Source organism: Biomphalaria glabrata, chromosome 4 (genome assembly GCF_947242115.1).
Source record: "Biomphalaria glabrata chromosome 4, xgBioGlab47.1, whole genome shotgun sequence".
Classification (NCBI taxonomy): Eukaryota; Metazoa; Mollusca; class Gastropoda; family Planorbidae; genus Biomphalaria; species Biomphalaria glabrata.
This window is the reverse complement of record NC_074714.1, coordinates 45,814,905-45,837,182: the sequence shown is the minus strand read 5'-3', so window position 1 is coordinate 45,837,182 and position 22,278 is coordinate 45,814,905. Positions and strand designations below refer to the sequence as shown.

Genomic DNA, 22,278 nt, shown 5'->3' with positions numbered 1-22,278 from the left:
GGCACTTCTAACTAAAAGGTCTCTTTGCACTTTTAAGTAGAATCTCAGGGCACTTCTACCTAAAATGTCTCTTTGCACTTCTAAGTAGATCTCAGGGCATTTCTAACTAAAATGTCTCTTTGCACTTTTAAGTAGATCTCAGGGCACTTCTAACTAAAATGTCTCTTTGCACTTTTAAGTAGATCTCAGCGCACTTCTAACTAAAATGTCTCTTTGCACTTTTAATTCGAATCTCAGGGCACTTCTAACTAAAAGGTCTCTTTGCACTTTTAATTCGAATCTCAGGGCACTTCTACCTAAAATGTCTCTTTGCACTTCTAAGTAGATCTCAGGGCACTTCTACCTAAAATGTCTCTTTGCACTTCTAAGTAGATCTCAGGGCACTTCTAACTAAAATGTCTCTTTGCACTTCTAAGTAGATCTAAGGGCACTTCTAACTAAAATGTCTCTTTGCACTTCTAAGTAGATCTAAGGGCACTTCTAACTAAAAGGTCTCTTTGCACTTCTAAGTAGATCTCAGGGCACTTCTAACTAAAAGGTCTCTTTGCACTTTAAAGTAGAATATCAGGGCACTTCTAACTAAAAGGTCTCTTTGCACTTTAAAGTAGAATATCAGGGCACTTCTAACTAAAAGGTCTCTTTGCACTTTTAAATAGATCTCTGGGCACTTCTGCAAATGATTCTCTAAGCACTTCAATTTTAAAGTTAATTGGTGAAGTGTGTAGCTCTCCAATCAAACGAGAGTAATAGGACTCACAGGTCTTGTTCACGTGTTCGAAAGTTATTAGAGACACAATACTCCTGTCACTCAACGGTTTAGTAACTTAAGTGTAAGGGGCAGCCATTTCTTTTAAGAAACTTTATTTCACAGTCATTAGAAGCATCTCTCTGTTTATTTCTCTAGTTTTTCTCGCGCCCTGAATATCTATCTGTGCGATTTGTGTGTGTGTGAGATGGATATGTGCATATGTGTGTGTGTTTATGTTTGAGATCGATGTGTGTGTGTGTATTTGAGATCGATGAACTTACATCTTTAAAACGTGTTTTCAAACTAATCCAGGTGGGTTGTGCGAAATAAAAAAAGTGTACTTGTATTTCATTTCAAGATTTCTTTCTTGTCGTGGCTTTTTAGAAGAGGGAGTACATGAATGTATGCCAATTGTGTGTGTGTGTGTGTTTGCCGCCTCCAGCTTCTGAGCTTTTCCGAGGGGCTCAGATGTTGCGTTGTGTCGTCCATTCATTCTATTTTCCAAATCATATCAAGTGATGAATTATTTCGTCTCTTCCGTTGGAAAATAATGGCGATTTTATGTCTCGGGCAGACGGCAAACTAAAATGGAAATGAAACACACACTCGTTGTCACACAAACATGTCCCCCTCGAGAGAGAAATGTGAGGTCGTTGCGGAATAGGGCCGGGAAATTGAGAAATGATCTTTTTCTTTTTTTCTTTTTTTTTGTTTAAATCCGTTTGTTTTATAACCATAAAATAAAGCGAAACAAATAAAACATTCACTTCAACACGTGGGCAGTCACGCCATCCACAAGCTGCTGACAAAAATTGTCGTCTGCTACTTGTCCTTGATGTGTCCTTGACACGGATACTCAACTTGTGATGACAGTGCAGGGACACGAGAAAGGAAGAACGTCTCGGTAGCATTAGACAAAAACACGTTTCTAATCGAGACTCTTGTGAGGCTTCGCATCGACCAAGAGCAGTCATCCAAGGCAAGGTCAGACCACATAGATCATCGCTGGAGAAAAATATTTTGTTGGCTTTCCAACAAAGTTTGTAAAAATTGTAAATCGTGGTAGCTCTCGGCAACCCATCGTTCAGCGATTTGATTAATTCCTTTTTTAAAAACTCTTTGTCTGTCTGTCTGGGTAAAATTTGTGTACACGTCATTTCGCCCACAGCCATTTTCGTATCAGGTTGAAACGTTACACAATTATTTATTGTAACTTACAAAGCATGAATCATTCAAAAGATTTACAAACCACCTAATTGTTTAGTGGTCATTAATTATTTTGTTTGGTGTCGAATAAGGTAAAGAAATGCTACATATTGAGAGATGTGATTCAATATGTAGATTTATTCCCCGTATTATGTTTTGTACACGTTTTTCCCCCACTTTCCGTTCTCGGGTCAAATTGAAATTTGGCATGATTATTCATCGTTGATGACAATATATTAACCAATTAGTTAATCAATTAGTGGTTCTTAATTAATTATTATTTTTAATATAGAAAAAGGGAGCTTATTCCTGATATACATATATGTGTGTGTGTGTCTTTGTGTGTGTGATTTTGAGTTTCTTTTCTTGAGATAAGCTTTGTTTTAAAAATATGTTTTGCTTGTTTCTCGTTCTAAATCGATCAACTCTATCTTTCCCCTATATATATAAACTAATTAATTAATAATTACATAATAGGTATCATAGACAGACCAGTCGTATGGCTTGGCATATACATTATTTTTTCGGTCACGTGATCATTTGCATTTAACAATGAAAACATGCACTAGAAATTCCATTTCCTGCTCTATATATTACTTAACTCTATACGTTTGGTTACAGAAAACCCTCACCAAAAATAAAATAAAATAACATAATAGTCGATGAAGAATTGTTCGAGAATTTGAAGCTTTTATTTGGAAAGTGCAACTTGACATTGCACAGTTTCCAAAAGCCTCCACCCACATTGTTCTGATGTTGCTGTGTCGAAATTTCAAGAGAAGAAACCAAAACAAAAAAGGGTTAATGGTTGTTCTTTGTTATTTCTGGTCAGCCCGATAGTTGATGCTGTAATGTGTTCAGGTTCTTTCTAGTATGACCCGGAAGCGGTGATGAAAACTGTGACATTTGATGCTAAAAGTAATGTGGTTCAGCTTTCTATCTTTCGGGCACTTAAAAGTCCCGATGTCTGTCGTTGTCAAGTTCGAGTCTAACATTCGTACGCTCTCTTTGAACATATTGCAAAGACGGATGCGATTATTAATGTTCAAGATTTTAGGAAGGCTTTTGGCTTGGGCTAAATGTGAGATAAAAGTCACAGATACATTTGGAACAAGAAAGTGAGATACTGAACTAAAGTTATAACAGAGATGTAGCCTGTTGTATGCGGAATAATACAGCACATCCAAGATAAGTGGGGCTTATGCTTAAAGCTGGATTATTATAGTTCGTCCATCGTGATACTATGATGACCAATATTGTTATCCAGAAGGATGGGGGCTTTGGACTGCGGTTTCTTTTTTTTATCATTTGGCTTGCGAGATCAATTCCAGCCGGGTATGTTCAGCTGCACACTAAGAATTATATGTATACATTTGATTTCGTCAATGGGCTTGATTTTTTTTAAAGGTGGAAATTAATGATTGAATTATAGTTAACACAAACATGCCCGTAGCACTTTTATATGTAGATTTATAGTTATGAAAATAATTGAGTCATAATGGAGCATTAGGCAGTAAACAGTTAAACCTAGAAGTTTTGGATGGAAATATCCGTGGTAAACAAGATTTACAGATGTCCTTTATAGAGATAAAGACATAATGAGTTACATCTGAATAAAGGCGATCCACATTTATCTTGATTGGTATCGGCCTTTATATTCTTAGCAATCGAGAGTAATGAATTTTGCCGTGGAAATGTCTTGCAAGAAGGATAATCGACTTTCTTTGTTGACTGCCCAGAGAGTGATGGAACTTGATTATTTGGAATGAGATCAGGGTGACATTGTTTTAGTTGTTGTTGGATGTTTGTTTTGCTCGTGTTGTTTGTTGTTTCTAAGGACGACCTATGGAATCTAAACATTAGTATTACAGCCCACGAATAAATCATTCCTTTTTATCGTATTTTTAAGTTGTCCTTATCTCCAGACTTTCTCTCATCTTCATCCGCTAGATGGTATATGGGGAACCAGAGATAGACCGCAGCTGTCCATTTCACTGAAACATGTTACTGTGTTCAGTTCAATGGACACGACCGGCGACTTCCGGTTTGATTTTTTTTTCTTTTAATGATTATTAAATCAGTGAACTTAAAATGTTGAAACCTATTAGTCTGACTAAATATAAAGAATGGGCCAGGGAAGAACAGGTAACAGAAACACAAGTTTAACGTCTTTTTCAACGGCTTTTTTTTTTGTATATGTAGTACACTACTTTTTAAATGTTATTTTTGCATAGTGCTAGCATGGGGGCTTGTCCATACAGTGCAGAATTTGTTGGTGTATCTGGTGTACAGACTACTGAAACACTGATAAGCGGAGAATTGTAATGAACCAATGAATACTTCGTGTGCACTTTTCAGCACTGCAGAATCCATTTCGTAAGCTCTTATCAAAAAGTAATTTGTAGTATTTAGGTGTTAGCAGTTTTCTTCAGTTTGTGTTCCTTGAGATGGTTTTATTCTTTTGTTTTAAAATCTCTTCCAATCTTGCTATTTTCATTTTCTGACGTTTTTCTTGAGTTTTCACAACAGCGCTTCCACATTTCTTCATATCGCTTCCTTTTTCTCACTTACTCAAAATTTAATTTCTGAACAAAACATCAACATGATCTTAAAAATCAAAGTAGCAACAAACAGCAGATTCTTATTCCATACGCCAGAACAATTTCGTACTAGTGCTCCTTCTTCCCTAGTGTCATTAGAGAATGGAATGGGTTGCCTTAATCCGTTGGATCATTAACTTTGTGTGTGTGTAAACTCCAAGCAACAATTTCCAAATTTTGTTTTTTGAACCCTATGACTTTTCATGATTTCAGAAGCGTGTTTTAAAGCGAGACCAATAGTTAGAGAGGGCCTCAACACTGCCCTGCGACGTCGCAACGTGTTGGCAGTACAGACCTGTGACATGGCAACGAGCTTTAGGTCTAAATTGCCCACAGGTTGCGTACGTTATAGGTTGGTGTTCATGCCTTCTATAATTATTAGTCTCGGTTGAAGCAACTGTCTGGTACTCTTGTAAATGAGTTTCGAAAATATTTGTAAAGTTCTGCTTTGTACGTTTCTCCACCTTCATTGACTGCTGCTAAATCATATTCATTATACAAGCTAAATAAAGAAACAAAACTCGTTTTAAAAAGCCATTCAAATCACCGAAGGAATCAATTTAGACGAGACTTCTTGATTACTTTCAGTACGGGATTTCCCGATTTTCTCTGGTTTCGACAGTGTCACTTTATTTCCCTATGAATACTGTAAATTACCGCCCTTCGTAATTTTATTTATTGAAGGACGACAAAAGAGCACTTAAGATTCGGTTGTTTCCCCTTTTTACTTCTTCCTGCACTGCTGTAAAAATTGTTACTGCTTCTGTCATCTGCTGTTACTTCGTTTCGGGTGTTTATTTTATTTCTAGTTCGCGAATTCATTGTGTGTAATATCACTTTCAACGTGATATTTTAAAAGCCGTTGTCCTCTTCCAATTTACTGGTAGATAGACATGTTGAGTGAATCTTGGAGATTGACGTGGATGTTGTCCAGTGCCGGATCACGCGCTTTTCACAGCCCCATTGCTTGCCCTCTGCATCAGAGTTGCAGGGATTTCCACTTTTTACTGAGAGTTTAATTTAAACTTTTTAAACTAAGACTGAAACTTTCATGCTGGATGTTAAACATGCAGAAATGAGCCCAATCTATTAGTATTTAGAAAGACCGCATTAGGCGGAAAAAATATTCTTGTGATGCAATCATGACAATCGATAAATGGGTATTTTAATGTCCTACTAACCTCAACTATCTGAGGTCATGAGGCGAAGGTCATGGGATGTCTTGCGGAGCAGTGGTGAAAAATTTGGAGGATCTGTCAATAAATGGTTGGCCTGGTCGTGAGGTTTGCGCGCTGGACTGTCGTTCGGACTTATCGATGATCCCGGGTTCAAACCCTGCCCGCTCCCATCCCCCGTCGTCATGCGGGAGGTGTGGACTAGAAATGAAGTTATCTTCAACTCGGAAGGAACATCCGAAACATGTAAAACATTTGACAAACATTTTTACAAACAATAAATAGGCCAGACTTAGCCAGCATTGTCCATACATGACTGCAATCTCTCACCTGTTTTATACGTCCATCGTCTTCAAAAGCTAATTTCTTCTTCATTCTCCACTGACCTATGTAAGCTACCACGTTGTGCTTATAGTCTGACTTGAACTTGTAGTCTTCCCCCCCCCCCCCAAAATAAAAATAATTGGTCTCTTTTTTTCAGTTAAACTCTATAATCTGATTCTAGTATTACATTTTTTTACGAGTGTGCTCTGTCTATAAACATTCTCTGCTGACTCAGGAGCCATCTTGCTTCTCTGACTAGATGTTTGAAAGGGAAACAAAATCTTGAGCTATTTGATATCCACTGGGTGTCACTCCAACCACACATTTGCCTACATTGTACCGTTTAGAACAGTTGCATCGTACAATTACAAACTTTAGCAACTCTTGCCCTCCCTCTCTTCCTCTCTCTCTCTCTCTTTCTCACCCTCTCATCCCGTCTCATTCTAGTTTTTGTGTTTTTTTTCCTTTTCTCCCTGGTCACGCTCTGCTGATTACAATGTTACTTAAATGGAACTACCGAATTGGTTACCTGGGATTTTTTTTTTTTTGATAGTTCATTGGAGGATATGTGGTTGTTCGTCTGTATGTCGGAGTTGGGAAAAGAGCAGGGGGCTATCAGGTTGAGGAAGCAGGATTCTCAATGAAATATGCGACCAGGTCACGTGACTGTATTTATAACCCGTGTCGTTCAATTCTGTTACTGAAGAAAAACAACCTGCTTTAAATTTCACCAGGAAATCACTAGTAGTGTCACATGTGGAGTTGTTGTTTATTTCAACTTGTGATAGCCAGGTAGGCTTCATTTACGTTATTATTGTTGTCATTAGTCTCGTGACAGGGCGGTCGTCTTCCTCGTGGTGCAGGACTCAAAACAGATGAGCCTTTTCCCGTGTTCCTGGGTTGGATTGGGGGGGGCGTGATAGTATTTGGGCCTAACGTTCGTGTCTGTCTTGCTTGATGCACTATTAGGATTGTGTGCTGCAGTACGATTGATTTGATTCTGATCTGTACCGTGGGTGAACTAGTGCCAAGTGTATGTGAAATTTCTAAACACTGTCTGTGTTTAATGTAATGTAAAAATTGAAACATTCTATGTGTTATGAACAAGCAACGCAACAGTAAATAAACACAAATAGTATGTAATATGTGCTTTGAACTAATAGTTCAGACTTCGTAAGTTTCTACAGCTTGTTATTGTATAATAATAATGACAGTTTTGTTCCTGCACTGGTTACAAGCTACCTAGATACAAAATTCTTAGTTCAATTTTACAACTTTGGATCTGCTCTTGAAGGTGGTAAAACATTTCTGAATTCTTAAAGACTCTATCGTCTCTTTATCTGTCTGCCTTCCTGCTGTCTGTCTCTCTCTCTCTGTCTCTCTGTCTCTCCCAATCTCTCTCTCTCTATCTCTCTCACACTCTCTCTCTCTGTGTGAGTGTGTGTGTTATGTTTCCCATTCTATTAAAATGCATCAAAGAATAGTATATTAGGATGTTATGTATTATTTTTTAGTGCATCTGTTATTTTTTTTAGCAGCCTAGGTCAGTGTCATAAAGTCATAAAGCTTTAGCGCGTTAATTGCAGTTTAAAAATGTCTCCAACTAAAGCTATATTTCAATTACGATAACGTCGAGGCGGCGATAGTTGGAATGAACTACGACTTTGTACTGGATATGAAACAAAGCAATGCTATCAAGTTACATTGTTTACACTTCACACTAGGGCATGTGTAATGTGCAGTTCAACTTTGAGCACATCTTCTGAATTTCATGTGTTACTTTTTACAAAGGTTATATCAATTCACTATGTCTGTCTAACTGTCTGTCTGTCGGTCTCAAAGGACTGGTTACTGAACATGGTCACGTGGTCAATTTTAAAGACAATTAAAATAATCCCCTATATAAAGTCGAGGCTTGGCTACAGATATTTTGAAAACTAGAGTAACACTATCGGTATGTTTTTTTTTCCCATTTTTCCATCTGTTTTCTTGTTTCCATACGACACCACAGCGTGTAATTTTCATTAGGACCAATCAATACACGGGCAGAAGGAAGAGATTTCATATTAACCAATCAGCAAAGCCAGACCATTAGCTGGCTTCTGTAGCACGTCTCGTCTTAAGATGCTATCTGCACTTCTTGTGCTAATACTTCAGTTTACTAGATTTCCGATTTTTTTTTTTTAATTTCAATAACCTTTTTTTTCCATTTCACTAGTTTTTAAAGCTTAAAATTTAATGAATTTTCCGTTTGGTTTTGAAGATTTTTTTTTTCGTTAACATGGAGGAAATGTTGATTCGCTTGTACTAGCTGTTCGGTGAGATGCCCCCAAACTGATGCACATTGGAAGATCATAGACGTGAAGCCTGGTAGAGATTGGGATCTCATGGGCTGAATATTTCCGTTGTTATCGATAGGCTGTCGAAAGTTGTCCGACTCGAGAGCCTTTCTAAAATTATATTTATCTACTGGTTACTGGACAGACATTGGTGACGCTACATTTACTAGGTATAGACTTGAGGAGATTCAAGCTAATTATGCCCCTTTAAGGCTTTGACATATTTACTCTTCATTGAAGGGGAGCCAATGCATAAAATAACTTCCTGTTAACACTTCTCCTGGGACCACATGACGCAACCGAGATTATTGTCTGCTATCAATTTTTTTCAGTATGTATCATGTCATGCTTGTATTTATTTCATAATGTCATGCCATGCACGTATTTATGTTATAATGTTATGTCATGCATGTATTAATGTCATGATGTCTTATACAAATAACAGGTACGTTTATGTCTTGTACAAGTTGTCCTGTTTTAGGATTCTATTTGTCTGTTTGAGTTCACATGTTCTGAGAACTATATCTAGGTCCTATTTGTGATAATCTCACATGTTCTTTTTATCTATGTCTTCTCTGTGATAAGTTCACACGTCCGTATTCTGTCTTGATTTTTTTCTTCTTCCGCTCGTCAACAAGACACACTTTTTTTTTGCCTTAAAAAAAAAAGCAACAATCTTATCCCATTGAGCAGATCATTGAAATGATTGAATTATCCACGTGAATCAATCATTCTTGAAGTTGTGTGTCTGTCGTCATTTGCAAAGGGAGGGAAGGGTGATGAGATCAACTCACATTCTGGAGCGGAGTCGCCCCCCCCCCCCCCCTTCCTCAACTTCATTCGAGGAACACATAACAGGAACACCCATTTATTCTTAGACTAAACAATACAGAATGTTCTGAATCTTATAATGTCTCTTGCCTTTTTTAAAAAAGTATTTTTGGCTTCGAATGGATTAAGGTTTTAGTTAGACAAGCGATTTAGTGTCGGCTTCCATTTCCCATAAAGTGAATCTATTTGTTGAACTGAGAGAAAAGGGAAATTTAAAAAAAAAAAAAAAAAAGAGATCTTGCAATAAACGTTTTCCAGGCGTGAATGTGTTTTAATTTGTGCTCACCCACAGTGACCAGGCCTGAGGTGCATTGAGATATCGTCTGTTACATCACCGTGGCCTCTTCATTGTCTGTCTTGTCTGTAGCCACGTGACACTCCATTTGTTGTACACTTTTATTTAAGGAGAGCTCTTGAATTGTTAAAGCGAATGGAAAAAAAAACAAACTGACTTTTTTCTTTGTTCTTTGGTGAAGTTTTGAAAGTTTTTACTCGTTATTTCGTGTTGTCAAGTGTATTATTATTGTAAATGAAATGATATAATTCTTAGGTTGAATATCTGCCGGTAATTAAGAAAAAAAAAATTTCCTCTGTACATGATTGTCATTGGTTAGCTGGGTATACGCCTTATTTCCCTACCACACACAATACTATTTCCCTGGTCATTGCTTTGCTGGGTATACGCCTATTTCCCTATCACACACAATACTCACACATTCATACCACTGCTCTTGGCTCTTGGCCTGGTCAACTCACAATTTTATAGCACTGCGTTTGGCCTGGTCAACATAACACTGCTAACTGGCCTGATCAGCTCAGAACTTCATAAGATTGCTTCTGGCCTGGCTATCTAGATCTTCATGACACTGCTACTGACCAGGTCAGTATAACACTGCTACGGGACATGTCAACTAAAACCATCATAACGCAGCAACGTCTATTCTACGTCCCAAGCAACAGATCTGTTCTGCGTCCCAAGTAGCAGGTCAGTTCTACAGTCGATCATTTCGACGTCTTAAAAAGAAGCACTATTATATGTCCCAAGCAGTAGAACGATAGACCCAAGCAGTAGATGACTTCTACATTCCAAACAGTAGGTAATACTACTTCTTAACACCTAGATCGCCTTATTTTGAGCCAAACAAAACTGTACACTGTCACGGCTGTTCAAAAGACAATTCGACTTTGTGTCATTGACGTCGCGACAAAAATAAACTCATATCAAAATTGGAGGATTAAAAAGAAAGTGATATCAGTTGCTCGAATGATAGAACAATCATTTTCTGAAGTGAAACGTGACTTGACAATTGTGTAAACAAAGGTAATATTGGCACTGTAAAAAGAGCAACATTGTTGCATAGCTAAGCAGTGATGTTATATTTACATCTGGAGGTGTTGATTTTTTCCAAAGGGTAAAAATCTGAGGATAGATTTTGTTTTTTAATCAAGGGAGAGTAGTAGAATGTGAAACTTAATTCTCAACGATGGCATGTCAATTTGATCTGTCTGGTAAATGCCATTACTGCCCTTTACTGAATGACATAAATCAAGTAGTCTCCCTTTTCTTTAAACTAAAAGTCAGGCAGACCAGATTCAGGTCTATATATACTATAATTTTCTTTGTGTGTGTTCTGCAGATTATTTACTACTGCCGTGGAAGGAAACAGATATTTATTCTCTCTGTTGATACCTACCAATCGTCTTTATGTCCGCGTTGTTCATTTCCATCTTATTAGTCGATCCGAACCTGGTCTCTTCATTCCAAATCTGTTGCAGGTTAAGATTCCGAATATGGGATTATTCTAATTGTCTTTAAAATTGACCACGTGACCATGTTCAGCAACCAGTCCTTTGAGAAACAATTGACTTCAGTTATAGACTGCCAGATTTCAGAGGGAAACAATACTTTTTTTTATAGACAAGATGTCTGTGTGTGATTACAAACTACCAACAAACAAAGCTCAACTGGCAGACACAAACTTCACTAATAACCTAAACGATTACTGAGACACAAAGATAAAGGCGGATTTCTTATTCAAAATACTCGTACGGATTCGAATACGATTTTTTTTCCCCAAGTGCCAGTTTGGATTAGCTTGCCTAAATCAGCCAGGAAAAGCAATGACTCAGCAGCGTTTAAGTCTCCAATTAACATACACGATTAGGTGAACACTTGGACACGCGTAGCTTATATGTATTAGACATAAAAGAACGTCTGTAATTTATACGATTATAACAGTATGCTTGTGTGCTACATAAAGTGAAGCTTCTTTTGTTTTGAAAGTGTTGCTCACTTTTATTGTCAACTTTGCTATTTTTTTTCAGTTTCCTTTTTTCTTAGATCCCTTTTTTAAATTGTACAGTCTACTGTTAATCGCTTTACAATAACCCTTTACTTTAAGTATTGGCTAGTTTTTATAACTTGGATCTAGACGCTGTACTATACATAACACACACAACACTGGAGATATCGATGGCTCATATAGGCCTATTAAAGACGTGGGCGTGTTTGGTTGGTTGAGATCAGTCAAGAGACTTTGAGTATTGTCTTCACCTGCCATGAAGTTTGTTAGGGCAAAAGTGACATGCTTACCAGAGCCATTCTTTCTTCTCGGTCTGTTACAGAACATTATATGGATGGAGTTATAGATCTAGCGTCTCAAACTGCGAGGTGAATGACAAAGAAATGTATGTGTGAGTGGAAGAGAATGGATTCGATCTCGGACAAATTGTGCATTGGAATGTAAGACACGCTGACAGTGTAGTCCATACTTTGTTCCCTGAGGAAATAAATATTTTCTAAGACTCTGGTCTATGTCTATTTTTAGGATCGTCTTCGATAATTCATGCTAGAATATTACTTTTTTTTTTCAACTCTTATGGCACAGACTGGGCACAGTGGTTCTCATTTTCTTGATCTGTCGATTAACCCTTTACTAGCTGATGACACTTATTGAATATGTTAATTACTGGGCTATTAATAAATAGGAGACATCACTAGTTTTAGTTTTTTCAAGTCAATTTCTCCCCATGGAGTTCTCAAGGGGGTCAATTTTTTTAATATTGTATTATAATAAGACCATAGCTTTAATTTTCCACTTGAATAAATTTCATTGTGTGTGTATTGTTTTTTTTTTTTATATACTTACATTTACCTAACTTTAAAACCCCCAGAGGACAGAAATACGTTCACCCCATCTCTTTCTCTATTAGCCAGCCAGCTCAAGGTCTGGAAAAGCGCTGTAAGCTCCCACAGTGGAGTCTGAGAGAGTTTTAAGAATGTAATGAAAAAGAAGCTTAAAAACATGAAAATATAATATAAGAGTTTTAAGAATGTAATGAAAAAGAAGCTTAAAAACATGAAAATATAATATAAGAGTTTTAAGAATGTAATGAAAAAGAAGCTTAAAAACATGAAAATATAATATAATTTTCCGTTTTTTTTAATTAACAGTTTACAATATTGTTTGAATGTAAAATGTTTGTATACTTGAAAAAGCTCTTTCGGTAATAGCAGTAGAGAGACAAGCGGATCCCCCTTCAACCAGCAAGGTGGTCTGGAAAATCACTAAAAGCTTCGGGGTCCGGAGCGGAGCCCTGGCTACAGGCGTTTTCCTGCCATTTGAGCTTTGTAAATTCATTTACTTTGTGTTTAATATACATATACTACACAGCGTACTTTTTCACATTGCAAGCCAAAGAGGTAAAAGTAAAAAAGGCTTGGGCGAAGAGCCAATATCTAGAAGGTTTTTTTTGCAATCAGAGCGGAGAAATGTATTCTCCAGTGTCTAGAGCCCACTAAACATCCTATTATAAAAACAAAATACACAATGTACACACTTTTTATGTACTTACTATTATGTCCAATGTATTACAATCATGTCTATATTTAGGCTAATGACTAAGATACTTATTTCATGTCTATATATTGCGTACTGGTCTAAACTAGTTACAAGCTTGTCTAGAAATATTGTTAATACTAAGTTACTTTTAATGACATACAGGATACTTATACAGTCTATGTTCTTAACTAAGTGTTTCGGAATCACTAGGAATAAAAAAAAATTTTAAGAGGGAAAACTAAAATATCGCTTTATAAAACTTTTTTTTTTTGGTCCTTATTTATATAATTGACATTTGAGAACGAAATCAGAATTTTTTAAAAACCTTTATTTTATTTTTTTGTTAAAACTATATATTTTCTTGTTTAGTATTTGAACTGTTGAAGGATTCAATTACAACTTGAACATTTCTTAAACGTACATTAATCCCATTCTGGCAAAATATATTCAATTTTCTTTTTAGTAAACAATCTTTGACCTAATATAGACAGACCTTTTTTTTTTTTTAGTAAACATTTCTTGTTACTGGTTGTTAAGTAACGGGGATGACGTGTAATGGCGGGACTATTTCAGCGTCAGAGATCACAGCCTGGCAGAACAAAAGTTTTTTGGTCAAATACAACCCACCCTAACCCACCTGATACCCCATCTTTGTTCACCATACTCTTCAGCTATCCTTGTTCCGCTGGACTGTTGGGGCTCCATTCATGATCATTCGACCGTCTTTCTCCATTCCTCTCTGTCTTTCGCCTTAACTAGAATTCTTTTCAGTTACAGACTCGTGCTTTCTTTGATGTCTTCCCATCGCTTTCTGTCTGCCTCCTCTTGTTTTTCCCCTGGTACTGTTCCCTGGAGGAAGGTCTTTGCGAGCGTTTTGATAAGTCCATACAGTTTTAGTTTGCGTTTTTTGTTTTTTTTTTACTGTGGTCAGCAAGTCGTTTTCGGGACCCTATTGCTATTGTGATCCTGTTTGTACCAGCTACAAAGATCGCATCGCAAATGAAGATCACACAGTCCATGTACATTAACAGTTGTTTTTATTTGAAGATGTTTACTATTAAATTTTTGTCTATGGACATCCACTCCCCAATACCATGTTTCTGTAGTCTAAAATGTTAACTATTTAGTTTTTGTCTATGGACATCCACTCTCCAACACTATGTTTCTGTACTCTATACATCACGTTAGGAATCGTTGTCATGCTTCTGAGATTGTATAATTCTACACCATTTGCTTTATAAATTGTAGTTGTCTCCCTTGCCCAAATGGCCCGCGTAGATTTGACCATATTATTGATGCCAGTTGTGACTTAGACCATCCATAACAAAAGTGCTGTAGTCGTGTCTCACTGGAAATGGTTGGTAGTCTAATGTTTCCAGACCGCTCTTGTCTCATTCCTGCTGTCTGGGGGGAAAGCGTGAGTCTGTCAGGCGGAAAGTAATGAGCTGGTACTTGGCGGTCGTCTGCTGTAACTAGCTGCCACACGGATTGTGCTCCATGACTGACCATTAGACAACCTTCATTGAGCCGAGTGACGTAATTGGAAATATTGCCCCCCAGTGTGATTGTGTGTAGGGTGTGTCCCACTCCCCTATTGGGAATGGAAGAATATTTTGTAATTGTTCTCACGTTTTGACATTGAGGAGAAAAAGTCCCAGGGATAGTTCTTGCTAATTTTTGTTATTTGATGGTTTCAAGTGACATCAATGCTGACACCAAATTATAAACTATTTTTTGCGTTTTAACGAAATTTAAATATAGACTTCATTTTTTTTTTTTCGTACACAATTTTTTTTATCACAAAAAAAATTGTTTTGAAAACGATTTCAACTTTAAGTTGATTTCGATCGAATTGATTCATCCAGCGTATGTTTGGTTTGCCCTAGGGTATCAAAAAAACAACATTGCTAATACAACAAGTGGGAATTCCTTTGTAAAAATTAAACTTTATAAATCTTCTGACAACTAGACTTATCAGATGTACTGTTGAGAGCCTTTAAAAAATATTTTCAAATTAAATTACTTTTTGAATTTTATTGTTATACTCTGTTTCGTAAAAAAAAAAAAAAAAGACAATTGGCAGCATTAATTACAAAAAAAACAACACATAATATTCATCAATTCGTTTATATTTTGTATTATCCTATGTTATTGATGGCCGCCTGTCCTGTGTGTGTGTTTTGTTTTAAATTATTATTATTGTCTATGTTTCAAAGTAATTATTTTCCACCTCCTCCCCATTTTATTTTTCACGCGTATAGAGAATGCAACGATAGTTCCAGGTCGTTGTTGGGTTGCATCTCCAGAAACAAAGTCTGACTAAACCGAAAGTCCATCAATGTCTTTCCTGTTTTAATAGAAAGGAGAATATCAGCCTGTAACAAAAGAGTCTGATGGAATTGACACCCCCTTGTTTAAACCGTTTTATATAAACGACTTTGGTAAGCCGCTCTCAAGTCTTTGCCATTAGCTCAGCTCCTTTTTTTTTTTAAGAACTTATGACCAAGGATCAGAAGTAAGTATTGCGATATTGGCATATTATAATGTGAGGGCCTTTAGATCTGCAAACCTCAGTCTTAGAACCGCTGTGGATTCTTCAAGGTGATCATTGATGAAGAGATTTGACTGGATTCCCGGATGTAACCGAGCGTGGCGAAAACATTGTTTTCAGTCTTCCGGCTATCGGATGTAAATGTCTTGATGAAGAATGTCGGGCTAGAGGACAAGAGTTTTCTTAGACATTGACATTTTGATTGGAAGTGTCAACTGAAACTTTCTTTGCTTTTCTGTTTCAGACCCTCTCTCTCTCTCTCTCTCACTCCCCAAACGCTCCCTAACCTATACGCATGATATCTGGACATGTTTGAAACATCTTGACTGGAGCTTACGCTCTGTTAGTGCCGTCCTGTTAACGCAAGTAGATTTGAATTTGATTTGAGGAGGGCCCCAGGGATGGAATGAGTGGGGCTGAATTATTTCGAAGGGTACGCGGGGCCTTTATTAACGTCACTTTGAGGTCACTCTCTTTTCAGTTTGGTCACGTTACCATCGTCCTTCAAACTTTCCCGGCGCTTCTAAGTCACTCAACCGTGGCGTGGATAAGAAATGTATAAGATGGGAAAACTCCTCTCACCTCTATACCCCTTCTCTCTCTCTCTCTCTCTTTTCCCTTATGCGTCGCAACCCTAGACGTAAAGTGACAAACACTTTGTTTACCGCGTACTGAAGTTGTTTGTATAGAAAACATCATTTCTGATTGGGAGAGCTTTGGAGCGAGCTGTCTCAAGGCTGCTTTAGTATTCAATGCAATCAGTTGCGAAATGAAATAGGAAAGGATATGGTAACAGTACACTGCAATCGTAGGAACCATGTTCTCTATGTAGTTTCTGTTTAAACAAATATAAATTGTTGTGTGTCCAGAAGACGGACCACAGGAAATATTTTTTAAACATTGAGATGTAGATTTGAGCGTTCTTTATGTTTGTCTTACAGATCATTGGAGACTGTATTCATTGTTGGTCAGTAGCAATGAGACTGTATTCATTGTTGGTCAGTAGCAGTGAGACTGTATTCATTGTTGGTCAGTAGCAGTGAGACTGTATTCATTGTTGGTCAGTAGCAGTGCTTTGTTTTTGGTAAAAAATTAAAAAGCCGGTACTCGCTGATGGATTGCCTAACTTTTAAATAAATTAATAATAAACGTTAAAATACAAGAAAAGTCATAATTTTTTCCCATAGGTACGCCGTACCGGTTGCGTACCGTCACAAAAAAGAAGCCCTGGTCAGTAGAATGTTTTCTTCTTCTTCTTCCTCGTTCTTATTATTATGTTGGAGTGTTCAGATGACTAGACCAATATATGAGAAGTGCGCAGTGGTTTCCAAACCAGGGAGCTCTCCCTATATGGAGTAGAATGTTTGACTGAGTACATCTTTATATCAGGCCAGCAATTCTGAATACTTTGATTGACTAAATATTGTTTATTTGACTCGTGCTTGTCTAGAGTTGTGTACTAGTTAGCTACATTTTGTGGAATTCTACACAAACAAAAGTTAAACTGCAGTCTCTTGCTTGTCACTGTATGTATATATTTATATATATGTGCGTGTGTGACACACTTCTTAAATTAAGTTACACGCTGCAAACTGAACAATGTTGTAGGGCGGTGTGCAGAAGAATGTAGATGCATAGCCTCCCCTTGCTCCAGGTTTTAGCTCGCGCTAGCATCGATTTAAATGAAAGCTTTTTCTTCCTAATTGTCCTAAGAATTGAGTCTAAGGCTGAAGAAGAGATAAAATGAAAATCCGCAACAAATTTAAATCATATGTCTGGTATCCATGTAATTACTAGCTCTTGGATAAATCCGCCATGTCATTTCCTTGGATTCAATTTAAAAAAAAAAAAAACTATGTCCGATTTAAAAAACAAAACAAAAAAAAAACTATGTCCGAAAACATTTTCATTAGGCACAAGAGAAGAACTCTGGACAAGGTCGTATTGATTGGACTGGTTTACATTTCATGGTATCTGGAAACTTAGCGAGACAAGGTTTTGTTGTCTCTGTCGTTCGGGAAAACATTGGACATTGCCTGGTCTTCAGAGACGATGGGGGTGGGGGGGGGGGGGGAGGGGCTCTTCCTTAGTTTGTCTAGAAAGCTAAGTGGGTTGGGGGTTGATGCGCGTGTAACCCAATCTCCAGGTGTCTGGTCACAAGTAGCTCTATACTTTGAGCTGTTGATCTTACTCTGTTAGGGTCATCCGCTAACTACTGAACGGTGGAGCTTCTTGTCAACTTTCGCCAGTGGTTATTGAATGTCTGACCATGCAATTCAACTGATAGCTAGGAATAAAGAAATTCTGTTACATCATGAAAGAAAGCCACTCAAAGTTTCTACTGAGATTTGTTTTCTTTGCTATATAGCGTTTTCACTGCTATTTTTCAATCTTCATTTCTAAGTAATATACATTTAGTTTAAAACAAAATCTGGGTTTTTAATTACTATATTTGCTGCATTTTGTAAGAAGTTTTTGGAAAGTTTTTTTTCCCCCATTATTTAACAATGTCCCATCATTCCTAGATACTATGGTTAGAGTAGTGTCACGTGTCTCTCTCACAGTAGGTCAGTGTGCGTGGTGGAAAAACTTCAGTTACATCCCCTTCGATAACGTGTCATGGCTGACAGGCAATGACTGTACCCCTAGTGATCAACTAATGGGGAAATAACCCTAGGTCCATCAATTATTTTCTGGTCCTGTGCCGGCGATTGAAACAAATGTTTGCCTCTTTCACCTCTGGACATAGTTGACCTCCCTTTCTTGATCATCATCCGAGGAGATCTATCATTGTTTTTTTTTTTCTTTTTTGAACAAATCCTTTGATAATAAATGGTATCGAGTCTTCGCTGCCTCCTTCTCGTCCGGCTGTTCTCTCTTTCCTACTGGCTCACTCAATCCTCATTCTTCTTGTTGACCACACAACTTATATTCTGTATGTTGCTTTGTACGTAGGCCCCCATCTTTGAAAGTATCGAAATGTTCATGGGGAAAATCTGGCAGAGTTACTGGACTTCGGGCTCTGGTGTATAAGTACATTGTCACTGCACGTTGTTTTTTTCCCCCTTTCTAATGAGTTTGACATTGACAGAATTCTCCAAGACAGGGGAGCTCAATTTTTGTAAAGTGATCCAGTGGAGATTGTCATACATGGCTATGAAAAGTGTTTCCGGTGTACAAAAGTGTTGGTGAACTATGGTATTTAAAAAACAAACAAACATGATAATTATTTTTCACTGTTGAACATGCGCTCTTCCGTTAGTAACTTAAGAAAAAAAACGGAGGAGGCATTAGAGTCTCACTCTTTGACTTATAACTTAATGAACAACAGAAAGTAGCAGTAGTAGAAAAAGAATTGATAGGAAGATGAACTGACCCGCATTGAGATATGGATAAAATTATAGATCGAGCTTTATTCTTTTTGGTTTAGTTGGCAACAGTGAACTTCAGCGTAGCGTCCTTGACTTTGTTTAGCTGAACTTGAAGGTCACCAATATTATCAGATCATTCCAGGTACTCTTAATCCACTTGCCACTCTACTAGCCTCACATCATCGTCGTAGAAAGTACAGCTTGAAAATATCCTCACTTAGAGCTATCTTCATTGGCTGTACACAGTTATTTCAGTTGTCACCATTAAAGGTTCGTAACGAACTAAAACCTCAACACCGACAGTGTTCTGTTCTTGCGTATTTTGCTATGTTTCCTGTCTGTGTTAACTTAAACTGAACAAAAAGATCATTTTTCTGTTCTACTTGGCAATAGGTTCATTACGTAGGCAGGAAATACGGTTAAAAGCTTCCCCCGTTACTTATTTCTTTTCTCTTAAAGTCATTAGCTTTATGGCAGGGGTTCTCAACCTGTAGGTCGCGACCCCTTTGGGGGTCGATAGACGATTTGCCAGGGGTCGCCTAAGAACATCGAAAAAATTGATTTTTTGGTATATTCTTCTATTGCTGTGGGGGGGGGGGCGCGGCAGAGTGGGGGATTGTAATAAAGGGGTCGCCTAAAAGGTTGAGAACCGCTGCTTTATGGTCACTCGAACACCAACCATATATGTTACATTGGTTCAGTTTTTTTTTTTTTTCTTTTTTTTTTTTGCCAGTACGCCGTACGGTGCGTACCGTCACACAAAAAGCACTGCATTGGCTAAGCGACGCCACTGCTTTCTTATCTCTTCCTCACCTCTTAATACTTGCATACGCCACCTTTTATAACTTTTGGTATTCTACCAATCTTAGAGCCAGCCTTTGATGGAGATCTTGTCTACCGCCTTGATTGATGAACTATAGCGAAATTTAAAAACAAAAACACACAACAGACCCTTCTTTGTCGTGCCACGAACCACGCACACACCTACACACAGCACTCATATCTCCAGCACCGGGCCTGATTTCCTGTAACATCCTTCTAAGTTCCCCCGTAGTGTTGAAGCTGTCCATCTTGTTTTGTTAAAAGCCAATTGTTGACTTCAGGCACTTTTGAAACACGATCGGTCAGCTCAGGTTCTTATCAGACTTTCCAGAAATAGTCTGTGCTTACCAAGTTACAAGGATGTTTGGAACACACTTTAATACGATTCAATGTGCTCTAGCACATTTTCACACACATATACACACATACTAACACATCGTTAAACATAGACATTTATACATGTGCAGTTGCACTTAGTTTTACACACACATAGCTACACACATATAGGCACACGTTGCTAAACACACACAGTTACACACACACAGACATGTTTACACACATTTAATTACAAACATCAATGCTCACACATATGAGACAGACACACACAGCTTATACATACAAACACATAAACACACAGCCACACACACACACACATTTACACTCACACAAACATTATCAGCGTTTATCAATTGTAGATTATAATTAATATTTTGTTTTTATGTCTAGATCAACTCCTGCAATGTCATTGTAACAACTAACACAAAAAACGAATTACTTGACACACCAACACATATAAACTAAGACTTATCTAGGATTCTTTATATAGCTTACAGTAATACTGTTGGTATTTAAATATGTCTAGGGTTGAGTTAAATAACTGTATCTAATTAAGTTTAAATACATTTGGCTTTTACACATTTATTTCAATACCTAATGGAGGATAATTGTTTCGGCTGGATGTAAAATACCAATTGGTGGAAGCACTGAAGTACATAACAGATACTGAAACTAGTACTTGTTTATATCGCGGGAATGTCCCCTTTTGTTTGAAATATCAGACTTTTGATATCATCCCATTTATTATCAACTTGATCATGTGGCAAAATAAATAGGTCACAGAAGAGTCTGCGCATGTTCTTGAAATATTTCCTTTATCTTCAGATCAGAAATCAATGTTGTACTATTACAAAATAACCAACATTTCTAGTTTTGCGATACTATTCTATTCCATATACTGAAGTTTTGTATATATATATATATATATATATATATATATATATATATATATATATATATTTGTTTGTCTCCGTAAAAAGTTGCCCTGAGGACACTTTTAGACAGTTGACGCACGCGCTATAAAATGGCGCGATTCTGTCAATTGTAAGCCTGAACACAAGAACGCAGAGAAAAAAAAAACTAACGGCGAGTTTCTTGTGAGGACCACTTGAATTAAATACGTAAAGAAGTCTCGAGAAGTCTCGAAACAGACTTAACACGTTTACAGAAGTAGATCTAGAAATGTCTCTCTAGACTAGGAACATTTGCTGAGACAGATCTAGAAATCTGTAGTGAAATATTTTGTAACTGAAGACATCTACTGGTGTTGAAGAAACTTTCTTTACTCGCTGTTGTTGTGGTTGGTATCATCTAGTTGCTTCATTGCTTCACTAACAGTGGTGAGACGCAAGTCTTCGATGGAGAGAAAAAACTGGGGATACAAAAGTGAGAGAGAGATTTCTTTCAAACAAAAAAGAACTATTCAAATGAAAGTATTGTACGTGTATTGGTCAGTGAAGAATTATGTTTTCATTGCTTCTCGAATGTATTTATTGCTTATTCCTACTGCGCACCACTCATGATAACTTAAAGTACTTACTATAGTTACTAGTTTCCCTTTCAGATCTTGCGATCTATGGGGAAGATGATGTTAAGGTCATCTGTTTCTGTGGCCAACGGTTAACAAGCAGAGTGTTAGATAGCCAGCACAACGACCAACCGCCTTTACATTCCCCAACTAAAGTCAGGTACCCATTAGAGCTGGGTGGGCTCATGGGCGCCCTAAAAATCCCGAAAATTCAAAATCCCAGTCTTCACCGAGAACCCAGGACCCCAGGTTCGGAAGCCGAGCTCTTAACCACTCAGCCACCGCGCCTCCTACTATAGTTACTAGATCTATTATATTTTCTTCATCAATTTACCTACTGAATAGAAAAAAAGAACTATCCAGAATGTCGATGAGGTTTAAAAGGCAACTGTTCTCATTGAGAAATATTGTATTTACTAGCCTTGTGTTAGTGGCCGTTACTAGCCTTGTGTTAGTGGCCGTTACTAGCCTTGTGTTAGTGGCCGTTACTAGCCTTGTGTTAGTGGCCGTTACTAGCCTTGTGTTAGTGGCGGAACACGTCAACGGCTTTGCTATCCTCTAGGTACGAACAAGATCGTTTGTCTGTAGGTAGGCCCCTACTGCTC

The 22,278-nt window shown here is 37.5% G+C and overlaps 2 protein-coding genes across 2 annotated transcripts in view; both read left to right on the top strand.

Moving 5' to 3' along the window:
• Positions 1-22,278, top strand: part of LOC106052530 (general transcription factor 3C polypeptide 1-like) — a 241,653-nt gene that overhangs the window by 57,450 nt on the left and 161,925 nt on the right. The window lies entirely within an intron of this gene.
• Positions 6,726-22,278, top strand: part of LOC106052535 (FMRFamide receptor-like) — a 137,380-nt gene continuing 121,827 nt past the window's right edge. Inside the window, exon 1 of the mRNA XM_056025525.1 lies at positions 6,726-6,845. The gene's annotated coding sequence lies outside the window, so the exon portion shown is untranslated. The remainder of the gene's footprint in view (positions 6,846-22,278) is intronic.